Consider the following 22,052-nt stretch of genomic DNA (forward strand, 5'->3'; position numbering starts at 1 on the left):
TGGAGACACACAGCAGTGCCAAGACCCAGGTAAATAGACTGGGACACTGTGTTAGTTCTGGAGCAGCTCGGAACACTCAGAGGATGTCACACCATGCAGTTTGGACTATTTGGACTCAGAACAGGCACTGAGGCTTGGGGAAGGGAAGGCCTTGACCAAGGGTCTTCGTGAAGCTGTGAGTGTCTTTGGGAGTGTATTTAGCAAAGCAAGCATTCTGCAAACATTGGCTGAACCCAGACTCACTGTTTTCAAGGAGCTCAACCCCATTTGTGCCAAACAGCAGTGAGAGACCCGAGTTCAAAAGGGGAGAAAGGCTGCACTAAGGGAAATGGGACTTAATCTGAGCCGGGTGGGCTGGGGCGAGCTGCCCGCAGAAGCAGGCACACCCTGTCTCCTGGCAGTGACGGTGGCGCCCACTTGGGTGTGCAGGGCGACTTCCCTGAGTTGTCATCGCCTACAAAAGGCAGCATAGTAGACCCGCTGGGCGTCATTGTGGATGCCACAGCCCCACTTCCCCGGGGCTGGATCCATCTGCACTGGCTGGCCTTGGGCATGTCACTTCACCTCCTGCCTCAGTGTCCTCGTCTTCACAATGGCAGTGGCAGAAACCACCTACCTCACTAGGTTATTGTGAGGAGAAAAACAGGTTATGACACAGACAGCACATGGTGTCTGGTACACAGACACTCTGTCGTCTTCCTCAACAATGATGAACTGATTCACCAAACAAGCGTCAGGTCCCATTGCAGGCACTGACACCAGAGGTGACCGAGACACAGGCTGCCCTGGCAGAGTTAGGGGGCACAGAAGAGGCCAGAGTTCAACAGACTCCAGGGCACGGAGGCCTGAGGACAACAACCTGGGAGCATGGCAGGTGCAAGGGCAGGCTGGGGACTCTGATAAAGGAACTGGCATCTGTGAAGGAAGTAGGAGTGAGGGCAGGGCTGGGGTGGGGTGGGCACTCTGGCTGGAGGGGACAGTGTGAGCAAAGTCCTAGAGCTGGGAAAGTACGGAAGTGACGGCATCCAGGGAACAATACACAGGCCAGGTCCCCAATCTATAATTGTCACCTTGCCTGTCACACCCAGTGGCCATGGGCCGAGAAAGAACTTCACTGTGAATGAATGAACAAGAGACCTTGTGCTCAGGAACCAGCAGTCCCGGCGAGCCGTGGGGGCATGGGCAGAGGGGATTGGCAAAGCTGGAGGCCTAGGTGTGGCCTTCACCCTGCCACCCCCACCCAGACCCTCATGGAGGACGTTTCCCTAAGAATAGGCCCAGGCCTCCTGATGCTTCCATAGCCCCACAGCCCTTTGAGTAAGAAGTAAGTGTCCAGGGCTGGGCAGGACGCGCAGTGTGGGGAGGCGCTCTCCAGGAGCCCCCATGGCCGAGCAGTCCTCCCAGAGCCCAAGAGTTGGGGGTTTGCTTGGGAGGCTTACTGCCACACCTTATCCCCTTTCCTTCCCTTCCCTGTGGACAGTTTGGCCTAAACGAAGTCTCAGGGAGAGTGGGGCTGCCTTTTATGGCTGTGACTCGCCGGCCTTTTCCCTGGGAGGAGAGGGTACAGTTCCCCAGCAGAGTTGGTGCTGTTAAGGGTAAGTGGTCCGGCTCGGGGCCTGCAGGGACTCTGGCAGGCAGCTCCACTTCCTTAACTGGATTGTTGCCATTTTTTAATGATGGACACAGTGAAGGGCCCAAGAGACAGATGTCAGAAGCACGCTGGTGGTCTCTTTCCACAGATGGGGAAAATGGAGGCCAGAGGGACAGAGTGAGATCCTTCTCCTGGGTCCAGGTGGCTGGCAGGGCCCTCACGCTCTGACCCCGCTGCCCGCTGGAGCCTCCTCCACCCACCCTTTCCTGACACGTTGCCCCAGTTCTTTCTGCCAGCAGCCTCCCTGCTGCTCCTCCACCCCCCTCCCCCATGTCCTCTGGGAGGCCTGCCCATGTTCCCACAGTCTAGGCCTGGCCCTGGCCTCAGCTTGGCCCCGCCTTCCAACAGTGTGATTCTGGAGAGTTTGTGCAGTTCTGAGACAGAGGCCTCACATCCTGGAGGGGCAAGGGCCTGCCTGGGGCCACCTGCCTGTCTTGTTCCGTGCTGCAGCCCCGGGGCCTTCACACAGTGCGGCCTCCATGGACACCGCTGAAGGAAGAACAGTGTCCACCCAGGTGTCCGCCCAGGCATCTTTCTAATGGCCACTTGTGGCTGTCCCCCTGCAGTTTCCTCCACCTCACCAGCCCTGCCCGAGGTAGCCCTGTAGATAGTTTTGCCGACATAAACTCACACACAGGACCGGCATCCAGCAGGACAGTGGGAGGAGGTTCAGTCTCCTGGGGGTTAAGTGAGCACTGAGTGGGGCCTTTTCTGTACCCCCTGGGGGAGGCAGAGTCCCTCTGGAAATGCCCACGTCTCCTCTCCCTGAATGAGGACAGGCGTGCCGGAGGCCAGTATGAGAACCATAAACAGTGCCCATTCTCCAGGGGACCTCTGATCCTGGTCCCGACACGGGCACCACCCAGGTGAGTAGAGGAGGATCCTCTCTCCAGCACTCAGGCCTCTGCTGGGTGACACCACCCACTCCTGCCCAGCTCAGACCCAGCTCTGTCCCTTGGTCGCCCTGGTGCTGCCCTGGCCACAGGCCTCAGGATCACTTCTGGCAGGCTTTGCTGCCTGCCGGCTACCAGCCTGTGGCCCTGGGTGCTGACCCCGTGTGTCAGTCGGCCTCCCACCTCCACCACCGGACTGCAGGGGCCGCGTGGGCAGCCCCTGCTGGGGGTGTCCTGGCAGAGCCCAGGCTCGGAGAGGCACACGGGCGTTGCTCTTTGGACGGCTGTGAGCCTCAATCCCCTCCAGGTCCCTTCTCAACACCGGAGCACCGGAAACAAAATCCTGGATCAGGTTTCAAGCCTCAGCTATAAAGGACATTATCATTTCTTTTGTTACAATTTTAAAGTTATACATAAGGAAGTAATTTTCATTTGTATCATTTAAAGTTTTTTATTATAATTGTCATCATCCTACAAAACTCACTGATTTAGTCCTTAATGTTGCCTCTCTATCGACCGTGGAGTGCACGGGCTGCTAGCCTGATCAGGGTGGGCTTTATACAGACGGCCCCTCCCACACCCAGCCTCACCCCCAGGACCCCAGGACCCCAGGACTGGAACCCCCCTGCACTGCCAGCCTGGGGTCATGTGGCGGGGCAGGATTCAGGCCACAGGATGGAGCTGCGTGACCCACATCTGTTCATATTATTAGCACTGGAGCTGGCAGTCAGGGCTGTAACACAATTTGAGGAACTGTTGACTCCTCTCGGCTCACGTTTCCAGCCTCTGGCTCCTCCCCGCGCCCTCGCCTGTTTGTGGTCAGGGGAGCCAGAGAAGACTGGGAGAAGACGGCCTGTCCCTTCAGGGCACTGATGACGTCAGTGCAGGCACTGGGGGCCTTTGGATGACCCAGGTCAGGTGCCCGGCCAGTGGCAGCCTCCCCTACCTGTTCCTGGGGTCCCGGCTTCTGAGGACCTGCCCTCCCTGGCCCTCCCGGCCCCCAGCCCCTCTCTGACTGAAGCAGGGGAAGGTGATGAGGTAGGGTGGTGAGGCAGCTGGGAAGAACACTGCTGCAGACCCCCAGGACAAGGAAGGAAGATTTTCCTCTTTCCTGCCTTCCTCATACACTCCTACCCCCTCTTTCTGCCTTTGGTGCCTGCAGGTGACAGCAGCAGGGATAAGCTGGGGAAAGTTTGGGCCGTGGCCGGGTGCCCCAGACGGTGGCTCCAGGAAAGGACCAGACTTCCTGGCTGGGCGCCCAGCTCTGTACCCACAAATGGGGGGATCTCGAGCCAGTCTCCTGAGATCACTTGACCCCTTTCCCTCATTTGTGAAGTGAGGTTCTCAGACCTGTCCTGCAGGCTGTTGGGGAGGTTGGGGGGCGCATGAGAAGAGGCATGTGGAAGTCCTTCACAAGCCCAGGCGTGCCTCACAAGGTCAGCTGTGGCCGAGCGTAACTTTAGTCCCGTGACTTGCACAAGGAGGGACAGGGGTCTGTAGCCCCAGTGAACTCTGTAACAAGGGCTGAGACAGACCTCAGTGTCAGTGGGAACCAGCATTTGGAAAATCCGAAGGCTTCCATACTTGGTAGAAGGTGCCAGGAGGTGCGGGGCTGGGGGACAGTCACTGGGCTCCCTGGAAAAGGAAACAAGGACATCCCTGCCCGTGAGCCACCAACGATAGTGTTAGAGATGGCAGGCACCCGAAGGGGGCTCTCAAACTGGGTCCCTGCGGGCCCTCGGGTGCCCTGGGTGTGAGGGGGAGGGGGGCATGTGGTCCAGTTTTTCAATCACCTACTGTTATCTCTTTTATTTAGTGTAATTAGAACCTTGACTGGAGAAGAGGTTCCAGTACTAAAAACAAATATTTAAAAACCAGAGACCTAATCTATCCCCACAGTTTTACCAATGAAAAAACTGAGGCCCCAAAAAGACAAGTGATTTGCCTGAGACCACCCAGCTAAGTAAGTGGTGTCAGGGCTGCTGCCTGGCCACTAACCCCTGGTCCACGGGAAAAGAGCCAACACCCTGAGGGTGAGGATAATGGTGGAAAAGGAAGGGGAGCCCCCCTTGAGGCCTGCGTCCCAGACACAGCTCTCCTTATATGGCCCCAGAGGTGGGGCTTGAGGGCCAGGAGCCATATTGCTGCAGAGAAGGCAGCCCTGGATGCTGATCTGGGACGGATAGGAAGGCAAGGGTTCCTCTGCCCACTTCCTTGACCAGCTGAGAGCTGGGCCTCAGCAAGGCTTCTCCAGCCAACAAACTACCCCGGCCCCAGCCGTCCAGCTTGCCACCCACTGGCCCAGGCGTCCTCAGATTCCTCACTGCAAGTGTCTGAGGCAGGTGAACAGGTACCTCTCTTCCCATTTTCCAGCCAAAGACACTGAAGCACCCAGCAGTAAGTGGGCCTGAACCAACACTTCCCTGATGCAAATCCTGTGCACTCATCATCATTCCCTGCTACTCCTGGTGTCTCTCCCCAGCACTCCCCAAAGCAGATAGCTGGCCTCTTTTCCCCCAGCTTAGCCCTTGCACCCGACCCCGTGCTAACTGGCCCACCCTACCCCTCATTGGCTTTCACAAGGAGAGATGCCCCAGACAAGGTGCTTCACAGGTATCTCAATCAGCCCAGAGCTCTGGGCCTTTTGCCTGGCCTTGGCACAGTCCTTCTCCTGTGCAGGTGAACAGAACATCCCCTGACCACAAACAGGCAGGACTAGGCCGCACCTGCCCTTTCCCTAAGATGCAGCCTGCAGCTCGGCACCAGGGTGGCCAACTGTTGCGGCTTGCCTAGGACTGTCCTGACCAGCACTGGAAGTCCCAGGTCCCAAGAAATTCCTCACACTTGGGCAAACGGGGGCAACTGGTCATTACTCAGCACACGTGTACCCGGGGCCATCACGCCACGCCATGCCCCACTGGACAGGGTCATTCTTTCTGCAGCCTCGGTCTGCACTGAGGCAAATGAACAGGACCACAGGCAGGCCCCTTGGCCTGTCTGCCCCCTCAGACTGGATTGAGGCCTACCACAGGCCCGGAGCAGCCAGAGGCCCAAGTCTGCTCAGAGGTGAGCAGAGGGCCTACAACCTGTTGGAGAGCCAGTTGTGCCCTACGTGCTGGGAGAGCAAGAGCAGATAGCAGAGAGAGTCTGAAAAAGGCCCAGGGAGATTCTGTGCCTTGCTCCCAACCCAACTTATCCTGAAGCAGGGAGGTAGGCCACCGAGGGGTGACCCCACGTCATCTGGGGCCTGGCAGGGCTGGCCTGGGACTGGCTGAGGCTGCCTCTACCTATCTGAGTTTGAGGTGAGTCATTTCCTTCCTCTGCTGGTCTGAGGCTGAGAGGGGAAGGGAGGGGAAAGAGTGTAAAAATAGCAGGGCCCAGACTTAGTGATACCTAAAGGGCTCCTCCTGGGCACGGGAGGAGGTAGCTCCTTGTCCCAGCTGACAGCAGGGATGGCCCCCCCAGACACAGGCCTGCATGAGGCCGAGGAGGAGGAGGATGCTGAGACCCCCTGCCCCTCCCCTTCCCAGGACCCACGTGGGGTGCTGAGATATGGAGGAGGCATCTTAAAGGCTGAGACACAAGGAGCAGTGCTGGGGTGAGGTGGGCTGGGGTGGGAGTTCAAAGAGAAGAGAGGCCTCCAGCAGACAGGGCCTGGGGAGGGGCAGGAGGTTATATAATTTGAAGGGTTTAGCCCTCATTGAGGCTGGTAGAGGGGGCAGGGGCAGGATCACCAGCCTGGATTTCCCTCCCACAGAATCTCCACCCCCACCCCCACACAGGGACACTTGGGGACACACAGACACGGCCCTCACACTCAGCCTGCTTGTGTGAATCATTTCCTCTTAGTAGGACTCATCTCCCTTGTAAGTAGAACGCAGTTTGCCTGGTCAGCAGCATAGACTGAGGCCCCACTGTGTGCTGGAGCCACACCCTGGAAGCCAAGGAAGCAATAACACGACTCCCCCGGCCTTGGGGACATCTCCAGAGGCCCACCCAGGAAAGGGCAAGACAACAGCCAGAAACACAAGAAGCAGGGAAGGCCCTGTGCAGTGGGACAACCTGGAATCATGCAGACTCGCACTGCCAATTCCTGGCCACGTGACCTGAGGCAAGTTATTTTGCCTCTCTCCTGCCTCAGTTTCCGCATCTATATAACGGGTGTCATATAAGGCCTTCACCACACATCAAAGACAGTAATCTCCCAAAGCAAATGGAGCCCCTTGCCTCAAAGCTCATGGTATGAAGCCACAACTCTTATTTTTAAAATTTGTTGATTGATTGGTTTTAGAGAGAGGAAGGGGAGGGAGAAACATTGATTTGTTGTTCCTCTTATTCATGCACTCATTGGCTGGGTGCGCGCTGACTGGAGGTCGAACCCGCAACCTTGCAGTATCAGGCCAGCGCTCTAACCAACTGAGCTATTCAGCCAGGGCTGAGGCTATCAACTTTTAAAAAGCAAAAGGACCCTGAAGATTTCAGTACACGTTTCTTCTTTTTTTTTTTTTTTCCCCAGTACACATCTCTATCCCAAAGACCCAAGACAATAACATTCTATTTGGCCCCCACCTATGACAGGGAGGAGTGAGCACTGGGGACAGGAGCTACATGTTACAACAGTGGCCACTGTTATGAACACTTCCTACTTACCTCATTTTTTCTTATCTTCACAGCAGCTCTTTTTAAATAAAGATTTTATTTATTTATTTTTAGACAGAGGGAATGGGTGGGAGAAAGAGGGAGAGAAACATCAATGTGTGGTTGCCTCTCATGCACCCTCTACTGGGGACCTGGCCCAAAACCCAGGCCTGTGCCCTGACTGGGATCAAACCGGTGACCCTTTGGTTCACAGGCTGGTGCTCAATCCACTGAACCACACCAGCCAGGGCTATGACAGCTTTATACAGCAAGCATTACTACCCTCATTTACATGTGGAACCACAGAGGCCAAAGACAATAAGTAACTTGCTCATCATATAGTTAGCATATGGTAGAGACCAAATTTGGACCCAAATCTGAGACATACTCCTGTGCATTATGGGACATAGGTGGTGGTCTCTTACATCTGAAGTTGGATGAGGGGACATTGATCTCTGACCCTTTCGAGGGCTGGCCTTTGGAGACTAGCCTTGGACGATGAGAACAGGCCAAGCCTTTGACTTAGGGCTGCATTTCTTCTGTCTCATCTGTCACCCTGGGGCCCCACCAGCCTTCACAGCCCCTTCTAGAAACACAGAATGTGGTACACTCTCTTCATTTGGGGTGGGTGGGGGCAGGTGTTGCTTTATAACAGCCCAGTGAGGGAAATGGCACGACCCCCACTTGACAGAAAAGGCAGACAGGCCGAGGAGATCACAAACCTGCTGGTGGTCACAGGGCTGGGGGAGGCAGAGCCTAGACCAGGCCCTGGCCTCTTAGACTCCGAGGCTGAGGCCAGGTCCGCACACCCCTGCTATCTGGCGTGTGTGTGTGCGTGGGCTGCCCCGGGCTCATCACGCTTTCCCTGAGCCATCCCTGCTCCCACTTGCTGGATTACTCGCAAAACCCAAACCTTGCATCAGCCAGACAGAGCTTTCTGCTTTTCTGGGCTTTCCCCACTGTTATCTGACTCATCCTCTGCCAGTCCCAAGAGACCAGAGAGAGCAGGCCTCTGATCCCTGTATACAGAGGGAGACACTGAGACAGGAAGTGACTTATTCCAATGAGTCAGCAGCCAAAGTTAGCAGGGGCACAGGCTGGGAGGCCATCGGTAATGTTCCTGGGGTGGCACATACTCAAAGAGTTTCTAATGCCACACAGCAGGCACTAACACCAAGATTTGTGTTGGATTCATGAATGAATGTTGCAGGCCATGGGTGAAGAGAGGGGGGATGGTACTGCAGAAAAGTTGAGTGTGGTATAGGAAAGGAAAAACATACCAGAAGCCCAATCTTGCCCCAGTCACAGGCTCTCAGAGCCCAGCTGGGGCTAGTACTGTAGCTCACTCTTCTCCCTGCTACGAGAATTATCACGGCTATCATTTATTGGGTGAGTGCTATGACCACTGAGGCTTAACAATTTATGACCATTATCTTGTTTAATCCCTACTATAACCCAATGAGATTGGTTTGTATTATCAGCATCCCCATTTGACAGATGATTTGTCTGAATACAAGAGAGGTTAATTAACTTCCTCCCAGGACACACAGCTCAGCCCTTGTTCCAACAGACCTGGGACAAATCCGGGAGCTGACTTAGAATAGCTCTCTGTATCCAACGGGGCAGACGGGCCCTGGCGTGTGTGGCACCCACGTGGGCTACCCAGGTGTGTCTGCACCAGAAACTCGTGTGTCTGTCAGCGCAGTGCAGGGGTGGAGAAACAGCCCAGAACAGAACGTCAATCCCCCGGGGGAAATGATCCAGGGCACCTGGACTGCACGGGGTCTTCAGGCAAGGGGAGCTGCTTGGGCAGTGTGCCCGCACGTGGCCACCAGCGTGCGCACAGCCGCGTTCCTGGCCATGCAGGCCCAGTGAGCCTCCAGTGCCGCGCCCTTCCTCCAAACCCAGCACAAGGAGCGAGGAAAGCTGGGGGAGGGGGTCAACTACTATGAGCCGGTCTGCCAGGGCTCCTCCACACCACCCCCAACACCAGCTCGGCGCCAGCAGATGCACCCCAGCTGCAGCACGTTGCCTGCGATTGCCCCATCCAGCCCCATCCAGCCGCATCCGCTTGCGTCGTCCAGCACGCAGCGCACACCGCGCACCCGGCGGGCGGGGCTGCCCAGGCTGCCCTCTGCCACGGCTCCCCGCCCGGTACCCTCTCCCTCCCCCGCCCAGGCCCAGGTCAGACTGAGTCCCCGGAGGCCCATTAACCCGGTAGAGGCCGGGGCCTCGTCCCAGACACCTTTGATGGTTGCCCTTTGCTCCCCCTGCTCAGAGCCCACAAATGAGGGAAATTGAGTAAACCAGTTTAGCAAGAAAGGAAACTCCTGGCCACTTTGTTACGATTTTCCGGCAACTTTTTTTTTTTTTGGCGGGGGCGGGGCGGGGCTGTGGGTAGGAGGAATGGGGGAGGAGACTCCTGGGGGGCGGGAATTTCTGTAGTTACTGAGATTCCTGGCCTCTGCCTATATCCCTGCTGAGGCACAGTGCTTGACCTTCCTTACGTGGGACACCAATTCTTGTTCAAATACATTTCCTCACCCTCCTCCTGCTTTTAGTGACTACCCCCCCTCCCACACACACACAAATTCCTCAGGTGAGAGAAGGGTTTAAGGTTGGAGATGAAGGCTGACATTTGGGGCCTTTGGCATTAATTTCCTGTTTCACCTGAGCAAAATCCCCAGATCTCTCCGAGCTGCATTTCTGTAGGGGAATCAGTAATGAGTAACCTGCCTAGTCCTAAGGCTCAGGACAGGCTTTGAACACCTACCATTTGAAGCAGAGTTTCCTCCCGAACATTAATTTTCTCCTGGGTCTTTTCAGGCTGGAGCCATGGTATTTGGTGTCTGGACTGAGTGTAATGAGTGGCTCTCTATCTCCTACGGGAGAAAGTCTGAATTCCTTGGCTTGGCATTCGGGGCTTTCTGACATCGAGTCTGCCCTGCCTCTTTAGCCTTGCCCCTAAATACACCCCTATACTGTAGCCTCAGGAGGAGTCTTCCCCAATGCACACCACACAGTGTTCATGCTTCTGTGCCCTTGCTCATGCTGTTCCCTCTGCCAAGATGCTTTTCCCTGTACTCCTCAAATGATTGGCTCCTTCTTATCTAGCTCTCCACTTAAATGTCACCACCTGTGACATTTAATACCTGAGCAGTCTTTTCCGAGTACCCAGTCTAACTCAGGGGCCTTCTCAGTCTTCCTCAAAGCTTCTTGTCCCTTCCCTCCTCAGCTCTTCTGGCATCTGGGGAGCAGTTAGTCCCTCTGGGGCTGGAAGGCCGGAGGGAGAAGCCATGTGCATTTTCTTCATGTCCGTGTCCCCAGAATGTACCAAGGTGCCTGGCATATAGAAAGAGCGTAATAAATATTTATGGAATGGAAGAAAGGATGGGTGACTGATAGCAAACACACTGAGCACAGCCCAAATGCCCATCAGTAGGGACTGCTGTTGTAAACGATGGTGCAGCTGGACAGTGGAATCCGGTGCAGCCATTAGATCGGTGTCCTGATGCCTGGTGAGAAAAGAAAGTTGGTCTCTAATTAAAAAAAAAAAAAGAATTGGGGGGGTCGGGTGGGCATACACACACACACACACACACATACACACACACACCTGTAAACATACGAAAAACTTAAGATGGTATACACCGACCTGAACACCCCTGAGGAGTAGGACACAGACCCAGTGGCGGTTTATAATGCGTCTAAAACCTTAATCAGACATCACCTCGTCCAGAACTCTTCTCCGATCCTGCCCTCGTGTCCTGCCCTCGTGTCAGAGGGGCTGCCTCTGAGCATGTAGCTGGTCATGGCCTGATGCTCCTTTCTCAGAGTCCAGCCCAGAGGCTGGGCATGCAAGGTGAGGCCCCCCCCCCACCATTGGCCGACAACAGTGCCTCCAGTTGTGTGAGTCCGTCACCTGGTGCAGGTAGAAACAGCTGGTGAAGGCAGTGATGGCAGCAGGACTGTCACCAGCCTTCCAGGCAGCCTAGCTCTGCCTCCTGGGTCATACCGCTGCAGGTGGCCTTGGTCTATCAGCAGAGCCAAAATGTGACAGGAAGCCCGGCCTTCGTGCAGAGCTGGGCCCAGCTGGCTCACTTTCAGATTCGGGACACTCAGGTCCTGCTGTGGGGGGCACACGAGGCAGTTTCTGACTGCCCTTGGGTCGCCTCAGAGTTCAGAAGAGTCGGATGCGACTTGGAGTAAGCAAAAGGCCTCCTGCCCCCCTACCTACTTGCTGTCTGCCCCACAAAGCTCCCAGGAGACCTGGAGCAACACGGTTCAGACCGACTGGGCCGGGAGAGTGGAAGGAAGAGTGGCCAAGGCTCAGGGTCAGCTGAGCCTTTCCATTCCCACGGGCACCTCCAACTATGCTTCTCGGGAACAGAAAAGTGCAAACCTGCGCCCTCACTGTGCTTTCACCCTGGTGTCCCGGAACAGGCTCCCCATCCGGGAAATCAGGAGCTGGTGCAGGGGCGGACCCTCCATTCTGGAGTCACCCAGACTCCAGTGGTTTCAGGTCCACACCTCTAGCCGTGACCTTGGACAACTGTCTTTGTCCCTCTGCACCTCAGTTTCCCTAGTAAATTAGTGCATGACAAGTGTTTAGAAGCAGGACTAATATAGTGAGTGTATCTGTTATCTGTATGTGTTAGCTATTATCCATATGGCTGGATAATAACAGTACCTGCCTCATCGAGCTGTTGTGAGGGTTAAGTTAAATAATGCATGTTAAGTGCTTGGCTGTGTTATGTGTTTACTTGTCTTCGTAAAGATAATAGTATGGGAGTACAGATCTTAGTCCCTGAGGTGCCTGGAGATTGGCATGGTGGCTGCTGGTGGCTTCCTGGAAATGGAGTGCAGGGTCTTGCGTGGCCCAGGCGGCCACATCGGTTCGATGGCGTTGCCATGCTGGGTGTCGCTGAGCTGTCTGGCTGGCCAACTGCTGCTCCCTTGAACCCATTTAAACTGGCTCTGTCTGGCTTGGCTTTCTCAACACACCACTCTGGCAGCTGTCACAGGCCCAGAGCACTGGGCAAAGTGTCAGGCCTGCTACAAAATACATTGGAACTTTATCTGACCCCTGGCTCCTGTCCCAACCAGAAATACATTGGCTGGAACTTGCAGCCTAGCTCGGGCAAGCCTGGGGGATGGAGGAGGAAGGCAGCCTTGGATGACAGACTAGATATTTGTCCCACACACTCCATCTTTGTTGTCCCCTCCCCACAGCCCTGTTTTACTTGTACAATTAACTAGAGAGAGTAGTACTAATTACTACTCTCTCTAGTTATGAAGTGGTTTTTAAAACCGTGGGCTCAATCTTGAGCCCTGGATTTGCAGAGAAAGAAGAAAAAGAGGATCATTCCCCCCAAACTCAATCAAGTTTACTGCATACCATTCCTCTTTTTCTTCCGTCATTGTTGATTTGTGGCAGGCTTTTGGAAGGCCAGGATAATTCTCTGTGTGGTGGCGCCGTCTGGAACTCCCCAGAAAACGCCCGTGACAATGGCAGCAGAGGCAGCCACGCCAGATTGGGATCTGGCGAGCTTTGCAGGGAGCATTGCTCAGTCTGAGAGAGTCTGCCCCAGTCAAGAGCGAGTCTGCCTCCCTGCCCTGCTCCCTTTCTCGACTCCCACAGGGAGGTTCCTGGAGCATAGCCGTCTCGGGGCAAACAGGTACCCCTCAAAGATCATTGTCTAAAATAAAAGGAATTCCAGGAGCACCCCACCCCAAGCACTCATTTGAGCATTCAATAGAGTTTGTTAGTGAAAAGAAACAATGTGTCGTGGTCTGAGAAAACTTTAGTCATTAGGTTACATTTTTTTAAAAAGATTTTATTTATTCATTTCTAGAGAGAGGGGAACAGAGGGAGAAAGAGAGGGAGAGAATTGTCTCTCACATGCCCCCAGCCAGGGACCTGGCCTGCAGCCCAGGGCATGTGGCCTGACTGGGAATCAAACCAGTGACTTTTCGGGTCACAGGCCCGCGTTCAACCAACTGAGCCACACCAGCCTGGGCAGGTTGCATTTTTAAGAGCTCTAAAGTTTCTCAATACACAGGTAATATCATCAAGATCCTAAACCTCACAGATTTGGAGTTCATTAGATTAAGAATATTTGAAAAGCCAGCCTGGTCATATTTGAGTATGGACTGGATAAAAGATGATATTACGGAACCATTGTGAGCTTTTCCCGATGTGAGAATCGCAATGTGATTATGTGGCAGAACAGCCTATTCCTAGAAAACTCATGTTGAAGTATTTGAGGGCAAAACATAATGCCTGCAACTTTTTTTTTCAAATGGTTCACACACACACACACACACACACACAAAAACAAGTTAAGAATTTAACAACTGTTGAGCTAGGTGGAGAGGATATCTAAGTGTTCATTGCAATTTTTGTATGTTTGAGGACTTTCTCAGTAAAACATTAAAGTAAACATTGAAGTAAAATAAGCCATTCACATGCAATACAACATAGCATTCAGCTTATCCCAGCTGCATCTGACTCTCTTCTCTGAGGACAGAATAACAGAAACAAGATGGTCTCCAGGCCTGCTGAGTTGAGCCAACCAAAGAGAACCATTTTTAAAGAGTTTATTAGATACTTGTCTGGAAGCAGTACTACTCATTAATCTTTCTTGTTCCTGACCAGGAGAGGACTCATCTTGGAAAGTGGGAGACTTGAGCTCTTTTAGCTGCTCAGAACCAGATTTAACACAAGCGGGGACCTATGAGGAACGAAGCCCTGAGACTTCACCAAAGATGTTCCCCCTGCCTGTAATCTGACACTGAGTACAAGGCACCCAGTTTTTTTACAGTGGTGTTTACATGTTGGATTATAACTCACCGCCCTGCCCTGCTAACTCGTAAACTGAAGTCCTAACCTCAGCATCTCTGAATGTGACCTTACCTGGGAATACAGATGTCATCAGTGAAGATGAGGCCAGTAGGGTGGACCCTAATTGAACCTGACTGGTATCCTTATAAAGAGGGGAAATTTGCTCACACAGAGAGACACACACAGGGGAAACGCCGTGTGCAGATAATGGCAGAGACTGGAGTGGTGCTTTCATGAGCAGGACGCCCCAGATTGCCAGCAGAGCACCAGACGCTGGGCGAGCCGCCTGGAATACGTTCTGCTCCCAGCCCTCGGAACCAATCCTACCGACACCTCAATTTTGGACTTCAGCCTCCAGAACGGGGACAGTAAACTTGTTTAGCCTGCCCAGTTTGTGGTAATTCATTATGGTGGCCCTAGCAGACCAGCACGGTAGAAAAATACACACACCATAAGTGTACCATTCTAACCATTTTAAAAGTGTATAGTTCACTGACACTAAGTACATTTGCATCGTGCAACTATTTTTTATTTTTAGCCAGGGCAAGCCCCGGGACCACGGCAGGCGGGAAGGCCGGGGTGCCTCTGCTCCTGCTCAGCTGAGGACCTGTTCCATCCGTGTGCGGTAAGGAGAGGGGCACACAACCTCCCGCCAAGGCCTCGCTGCCCCGTGTGGAGAAATGGTAATGGCATCATAGGTCGCAATTTACTGAGCAATTATTATGTTCCAGGGCCAGGCTAAGAGCTTTACAAGGATTATCTCTTTTAATAATCACAGTAACTTTATCAGGGAGGTATCATTAGTCCCATTTGACAGGCGGGGAAATTGAGCCTCAGAGAGATGGCTCCGTGTTGGTGGCCCTAGACGGTGCAGGGGTGCAGGTCTTAACCACTTTGCAATACTGCCTTCAATATCTTTTGGCCACACCGGCCTAGGAGAAAATAAAAAGCGTAAGATGTTGATCAGATTGAACATCTTTGTGCCGAATCGGACGGCCTCCCTGGAGCCCCCACTGCATGCACTGCTGCACCAATGCCCGCCCCCCCCCCAGCCCCCGTCCCACATCCCCGTGCTCTGGGGCGGGACTCCAAAGAGCCCAGGAATTCCCACTTTAAACTCAGCTTTCCAGGTCACTTTGAAGGTATATTTATGGAGGTAGGAAAATAAAACATTTTACTAGACAGCTTATCACCTTGACTTACACATTTTGACCATTTAAACTTGTGGTTATGGGTTTCCATCTGTATTCTTGCCCAGTGCCCCAGAGGGCAGGGGCAGGCCATGTACCATGGTTTCCTTGAGCCAACAGATTCCCAATGGCCTCCCAGTGGGAGCCAGAGCTTGAAAGTCCCTTGGAGTAAAAGGGAGAAGCCACAATCTCTCTGCATGGACCAGGCCCACTCTTCTCTCCAGCAACTTCGCCTATTTCCTTCAAGGGGCAGGAAGGCCATTGCAACAGTGGGGGGAGAAGTCCAGCGCACCCAGGCAGTCTGACCGGATGGTCCACCTCCTGCAGAACCTGCCTCTGCGTAACTGGCACTTACCCGCTCAGCCCAGATTTTCCTCAGTCCTCAAAGTACATTTGTTTTCTTTCTCTTCTACATACACCTCTCTGTTTCCCAGAGTAGAAAACGCTAAAGCAGGGTTGCTGCCCAAGAAGAGGGAAAGACTGGGTTGAAGAGGTAAGGCAGAAAGGGGCTCTTGCAGGGCGGGGTCTTGAGAAGCAGCCCCGGTGGACGGGAATGGGAATGCAGGGAGAAGGGTGAGCAGGAGAAGACAGGTAAACCAGAGGGCGTAGCTCTCAGGCTGGTCCTACTGGGAAGGGCTGCTCCATCTGAGGGTTGGCTAGGCGAGGCCCACTCAACCCCCATGCAGTTCTTGGGCCGGCCACAGTCCCACCGCAGGGTCGACCGGACACACTGACCCTGGCTGAGGACTGGCTGAGGGGATGAGGGAAGGTGGAAAGTGGCTAAATATGCCCAGGTCTGCCTGTTGCCTCATTCAAGTCCCTTTCTTCCACAGTGCCCTGAGCTGCAGCTGGGATGGTGGTGTGGGGGAGGGGGAAATGTGCTCTTGCCCTTCTAGGTTCTTTTGGCAGCCCCGAATGAAACTGACATGAAACAGAAAATCAAATTTCATTTCATGTGTACAATGCCAATAGGTAGTCAGGTAACTGAAGCACACAGAACCTCAGGGGGTAAGGAAAAGGGCAGGGTCTGGGGACACAAAATAGACTAGGGCCACGCCCAGGAAGGCAGAGGAGCTGTTTGGACAACAAAGGGTTGCCTGTCACTCAGATAAGTTTCTGGGGATGGGGTGGGGGGAGGGATCTGAAGGAATGAATGGCTCTGTTCCTGGTACAGGCCCCCTTTCCAATGTAAATGTAGGTAGTTGGGGGGAGAGAAAGAGCTCTTCCTGAATCTGCTGGATTTTTATTGTTTTTAGCTCAAAATAATTTTTATGCCGAAGTGGCACATTTCAGAGAGCCTGGCTCTCAGCCCCCTCAGCTGGCTTCCAGGGCTCCAGGGTGCGCTCTCCCCAGACCCTCGCAGCCACCGCGAGGGCTCAGCCGAGGGGTCCGTGGTCACACCCACATCCCCAGCGAGGGTGTGAGAAGCCAACAGGTGACTGACTTGCGCAAGGTCACCCAGCCAGGAAGGTGCGAGCACAAGATGTGATGTGGGCAACACTAGGCCTTGGGAAAGGGAAACCACCGGCCAGGTTCCAGAAAAGATACAATTCTCATCGTGACTACCCTCGCAGTACCTATTGATTTAGCACTTACTGGATGTTTCCCCTCTTGCCTAATCCCCTGAGCCTATGGGAAAGGCCCTATAAGGTCATTCGTGTCCCCATTGTGTAGAGGAGGCATCTGATGCCCAAAGGGGTTGAGTCAGTTGCCCAAGGTCACACCACAGCAAGATACAAAATTGACAGCCCAGGTCTGAGGGCAGAGCATGAGCCGGCCTGGTCCCCAAATGTGAGCCTCTGCCATGAGTTCACACACACACACACACCGAGAAAACCCCACGGAGAACACGTGTGTCATGGGCGAAGGAGAGCCCGGTCCCAGGCAGCGGGGAGCAGCTGTGCTGGCAGGAGCCGGGGAGAACGTGTGACCGAGCGCAGCTTTGACAGTGGCAAACAGCACGTGGGAGTGTGTTGACGGCGGGTGTGGGACGGCAGCACCGTGGCCGTGTGTGTTTCTGCTGGCAGTAGGGTGCTCTGGTCTGTGTTGATAAACAACAGTTTGGGCAGGCGAGAGGCTGGGACAGGCAAGGACAGAGGCAGAAGCGAAGCACTGGAGGAGGGGGTAACGGCAGGAAGGAGGGGACACGGCAGGAAGGAGGGGACACGGCAGGAGCTGAAGGCGGCCACAGGCGGCAGCAGCTCCGGAGTTCGGAGTTCGGGGCAGCAGCACGGCAGCTGTTGTTTTCTCAGCTGACCTCACTGGGTGTGGATCGCCCTGCGAACCACCTGATGCCCATAAACATGAAAAACAGGAGCGGGGACACCCTGTGAGGAAGAGAGTGTTCTTCCTGGGGTGCTAGTGGCACAGGTGGAGGCTTCGTCAACAGCTGGGGCTGGTGTAAACACGTCACCATTCCCACAGCCAGGCAGATTCCTCAAAAGCCAGCTTCTCGGAAGAGCTGCACCCTGAGACCCAGCCGGCTCCTGAGTGTAATCGGAGCCCCTGCGTCTCACGCTCGCTGCTTGGCAGCAGACACAGGTGCAAACCTGCAAAGGCATCTCAGACTGGAAGTCACCCCAAGGGAGACTAGCTGGGGCTCAGTCCCCACCCCATCACTCCCCCAGGAGGTTTGCACACCAGAATGTCTCTTTTACCTGCTTCCTCTCCATTGGCTGAACTGTATGCTATTTCCAAGACCCTGTGTATTTCTCACCACCTCCTGGAAGCCTTCCAGCGACCCGGGGAGGCCTTGGGACTGCCTCCTCAGAACTTCAGCTCCTCTTGTGGCTAGAGCCCCTCACACAGGCTCACCACGTGGGTACTGCCTGAACATCTGCTCTGCTTAGGGCACCAAATTGAGCAAAACAGGGACCTACGAAGACCCCTGAAGACCAGTAGTTGCCCTCGAGGATCTTATGTTGGGGTGCACAGAGGGCAAACACACCAGTGAGGGTGTGATGGGGCTGGACAAGACCTGGAGGGGTCATCCAGTCCATTCCCCTGCCTCCGGGCAGCACTAGAATTATCCCAACTGGGCGAGCCTTTATCTTGTTTTGAGGACTTCGGAAACTGGGTATTCCACGCCCTTCCCTGGTCGGTCATTTTCTTGCCTAAACATTTCTAGCCAGGAAGTCCTTCCTCATGTCTAATTCAACTCTCTGCACTGTGAGTTTTTATCCTGCGGCTCTGATGGGTCTGGATGGAGACAGGGGAATGACCCCTTCTTCCCAGCCTTCATCTTAAGTCAGAAGCCACCAGAGCTGCTGTGGGACCCCAGGTAAGTCACTGCTACTCTGAGCTTCAGTTGATCTTCAGCTTCATGTTAAAATGAGGCCAGTGATGCCCACAGCACAGGAATTAAGAGTATCAAATGTGAATGTGTGGAAAAGACCAAACTCACTACTAACAGGAGGCTATAATTATTATTAATAAGTAATAACCACCCATCCTGGCTGAACCATTAAATAAGGTAGTTTCCAATGTGGTGGTACACAAGATAATTTTAATTGATACAGAAATAAATATTTTAAGTTAAAGTTTAATTTGTGTTAATATTATTGCTTAAAACAAAGGCATGTTAAAAAAAAACACCAAAATTTAACATTGTTTTAAAGAAAAAATATTGAGTAAATAATACTCCAGGTAGCACAGAGCCAGGGTAGAAATCACAAAGGTGGTTTGAGAAAGGTTGGCTGAGTAAAGATGGCGAAGGAGAAAAGGGAGGATGGTTCTTAAGAGTGGGCAGGTGTGGCCGAGTCGGAGGAGAGAGGAGAAATGAAGGCCCAGAGGATGATGGGAGGAGCAACTGTTAAGCAGCTGTTGAGCCTCCTGCCCACAGATGCCCTCTCTGGGTTCTGGAATAGTCTGTCTCGCCCCAAAGTCGGGCTGTTAGCAGCTCTAGCAGGACCAGTGGGCAGACAGGGCTGGGATTTCCTGTCCATGTTCATGGGTCCCAGGGCCCCCCCACCGGGGGAGCTGGACAGCTTTGGCCCCACCTTGAACCCTCTTGCAGCCCTGCCCACTCATGGTTTATGAGACTGTGCTGTGGAACTCACACCGCCCAAGCAGTTCCCCTCCTCTCCTCCCCACGTGGGATTGGACAAAGAGGCCCTGACATGAAGGTCCCCTGAGACCCTCTGTGCAGCAGGTCCAGGGACCAGAGTGAATGAGAGAGAGACCCCCGCCCTCCAGGAGCTCATAGCTGAGCCAGGCCATCCCAGCTAAGGTGGAGCTGGGCCTGAGGCACAGGGCAGGCTGGAGGAAACGGTCCCCTCCCGCTGTGGGTCCTCAGCCTCCAAGGACCAGACATTCTATTGGACGAGGACATCACCTCCCCAGGTCCCAGGAAGGGGCTTCAGGCCCCTGATGACCCCCCAGCACTGAGCATTGTAATGCTTCCCCTTCAGCCCGGCTTTCCCAAACCTTGGTCTCTCCCGGGGTTCTCTGGAGTCTGAGAGATCTCTGCAAGGCTTTAAAATGTTTGTGTTTTCATTTTGGAATAATCTAAAAAAATCAACATAAACATATTCTACATCATCTGGCTGCTTGGCTTACAGCCTTATGCTGTGATCACAAACTTTTAATGTACATTTGCACTGGTATTTTTGAAAAGCGGTTTACTGGTTCTTTTTTTTTTTTAAGATTTTATTTACTTAGTTTTAGGGAGAGTGGAAGGGAGGAAGAAAGAGAGGGAGAGAAACATTGACATGTGAAACATTGATTGGGTTGCCTCTCAACTGTGTGCCCCCTGAACCCACAACCCCGGCATGTACCCTGACCCGGAATCAAGCTGGCCACCTTTCGCTTCGTGGAATGACATCCAACCAACTGAGCTACACCAGTCAGGATGAAAAACAGTTAATTTGTTTTAAGTAGAAGCTACATACAGAAAAACACACACACTTTAAGTACATAGCTGGATGAATTTTCAACAAAGAGAACACACATTTGTGAAACCAACACTCAAATCAAGAAACAATATTACTATCGTCCCCCGACCCAGACACCCACCCTCAAGACCCCCAAAGCCCTGAAGTTAACCACTATCCTGACTTCTCCCACTATAAACCAGTTCCTGGTTTTGAACCTGATGTAACTGGGTCACACAGAATAACTCTTTGGTCCCTGGCCCCTTTACCTCAACATTATGCCCATGAGATGTCTTACTGTTGTTGGCAGGTAGCTGAAGTTGACAGTGGCTGCCTTCTCATCCAGTGAATCCTCAGATACGGCTCTTGCGGTCCCATGAATCTAGTAGTTGGAGAAAAGCACATATGGGGGCCTGCTGGCTCAGAAGGGCGCTGGAAGCAGCCAGCTGCAGGCACTCAGTCGGGTCCTGCCTCTCCAGACTTGCAGTTTCCCCAGTGCACCCAGTGCAGCCAGGCCTCTCGGTCTTTGCAGACACTGCTCCTTCCCTTTGCCTGGAATGCCCTCCTCTTGCTTGTCTGCCTAGCAGAGGCCTGCGTCTTGTGTTCTCCAAAAGGCTGCCTCCTCTGTGAGGTCTCTCCTGGTTTCCCTAGGTGGACTCGGGCAGCCCTTCTCTTGTGCTTCCACTTATCAACCAGTGTGGTTGAGGCAGGCCTGCCTCCCCATTAGTCTGCAGGCTTTCGTGGGAGGGTGAGGGGACACTGGACGCTTTCTCCAAGCAACCCAGGAGGGAGTCTGGCTGCACCCCCCACCCAGGGCAATCAGAGGAAGGGGCAGGATTCTCTGTCCTGGTTCACCTGCCCTGTGTAACTTGGGGTTCAGTTGGCCCCAGCACCCCTGCACCATTGGCAAATGGGCCCAGCATCAGAACTGTGGCACAGTGCTCACCTAGACAAGCCACCACGCCAGGGAATTAAAGAGAGCCCTGCTGCAGGGCCCAAGGTTGGGATCCTTTACCAAGCAGGTATCAGTTTCCTGATCTGTGAAATGAGGACAATGAACCTGGCCACCTTCTTCTTTCCTGAGAAGAGTTCAAGGTTCATGAATGTCTAAGACAAGACGTAACCATACCTAAGACCGAGTGCAACTGCCTTGAGGCAAGGGAATAGACTTGGTGACCCTTGGTTGTCTCTTCCTGCCTGGGACTGAAGGACAGTATGAGACCCACAATTCAGCTGCAGCTGCTCATCTTGGTCCCCCACCCTGCTCTGGGTGGGTCTTGTCTTGGAAGCCCTAGTCTGCTGACTAAGCACCTACAGGACTCATTCCTACCTACATTTGCCCAACCCTGTGCCTTGCCCTGCAAGTGCTATGTCCACACCATTGTAATTTGGGTTTCTTTGTCTCCCTTCAGGGTGTCCCTCCTCTAGGTAGCAGCCTTCTCTAAACAGTCTCGCCCATGCTGGGGCTCATCTACACTGTTGGCATTTGTGAAGGGTTTGGGTCCTGGTTGTTCCCCAACTTCCGGTCCCCCCTCTATCCTCAGGTAGAACTAGAGCCATGGAGTGTGCGCCTTGGAAGAGCTGACTCCGCCGGGTGGGGGAAAGCGGGATGAAGTTGCCTGTTGCCATGGTAACCAATAACCTCTTCATTGGCTACTGAGGCCGAGATCCCGCCTTCTCCATCAGAAGAGACCAATTAAAGGTCAATTGGTTGAGACCCTTTTGCTGCAACAGTGGAGATGACGCGTCCCGATTCTCCCCCGCCAGCGAGACCCACGGGCGCATGACCCCATTTCTCATGGCAATCCTGGCTACGATAGAGCTGTGTCCCAGAGTCAGTGGATGGGGGAGGGGCGGAGGAAAGCATCTCGCAGGATGTTTCCTCGGGCAGGATTGGGTAGATGGCGATGTGGGTGGATGTAGACAGGGGAGGAAGCAGTTTTTGTTCTCAGCTGTTTAGGCCGG

Source organism: Phyllostomus hastatus, unplaced genomic scaffold (assembly GCF_019186645.2).
Source record: "Phyllostomus hastatus isolate PE091 unplaced genomic scaffold, TTU_PhHast_1.1 phas_contig_38, whole genome shotgun sequence".
Taxonomy (NCBI): domain Eukaryota; kingdom Metazoa; phylum Chordata; class Mammalia; order Chiroptera; family Phyllostomidae; genus Phyllostomus; species Phyllostomus hastatus.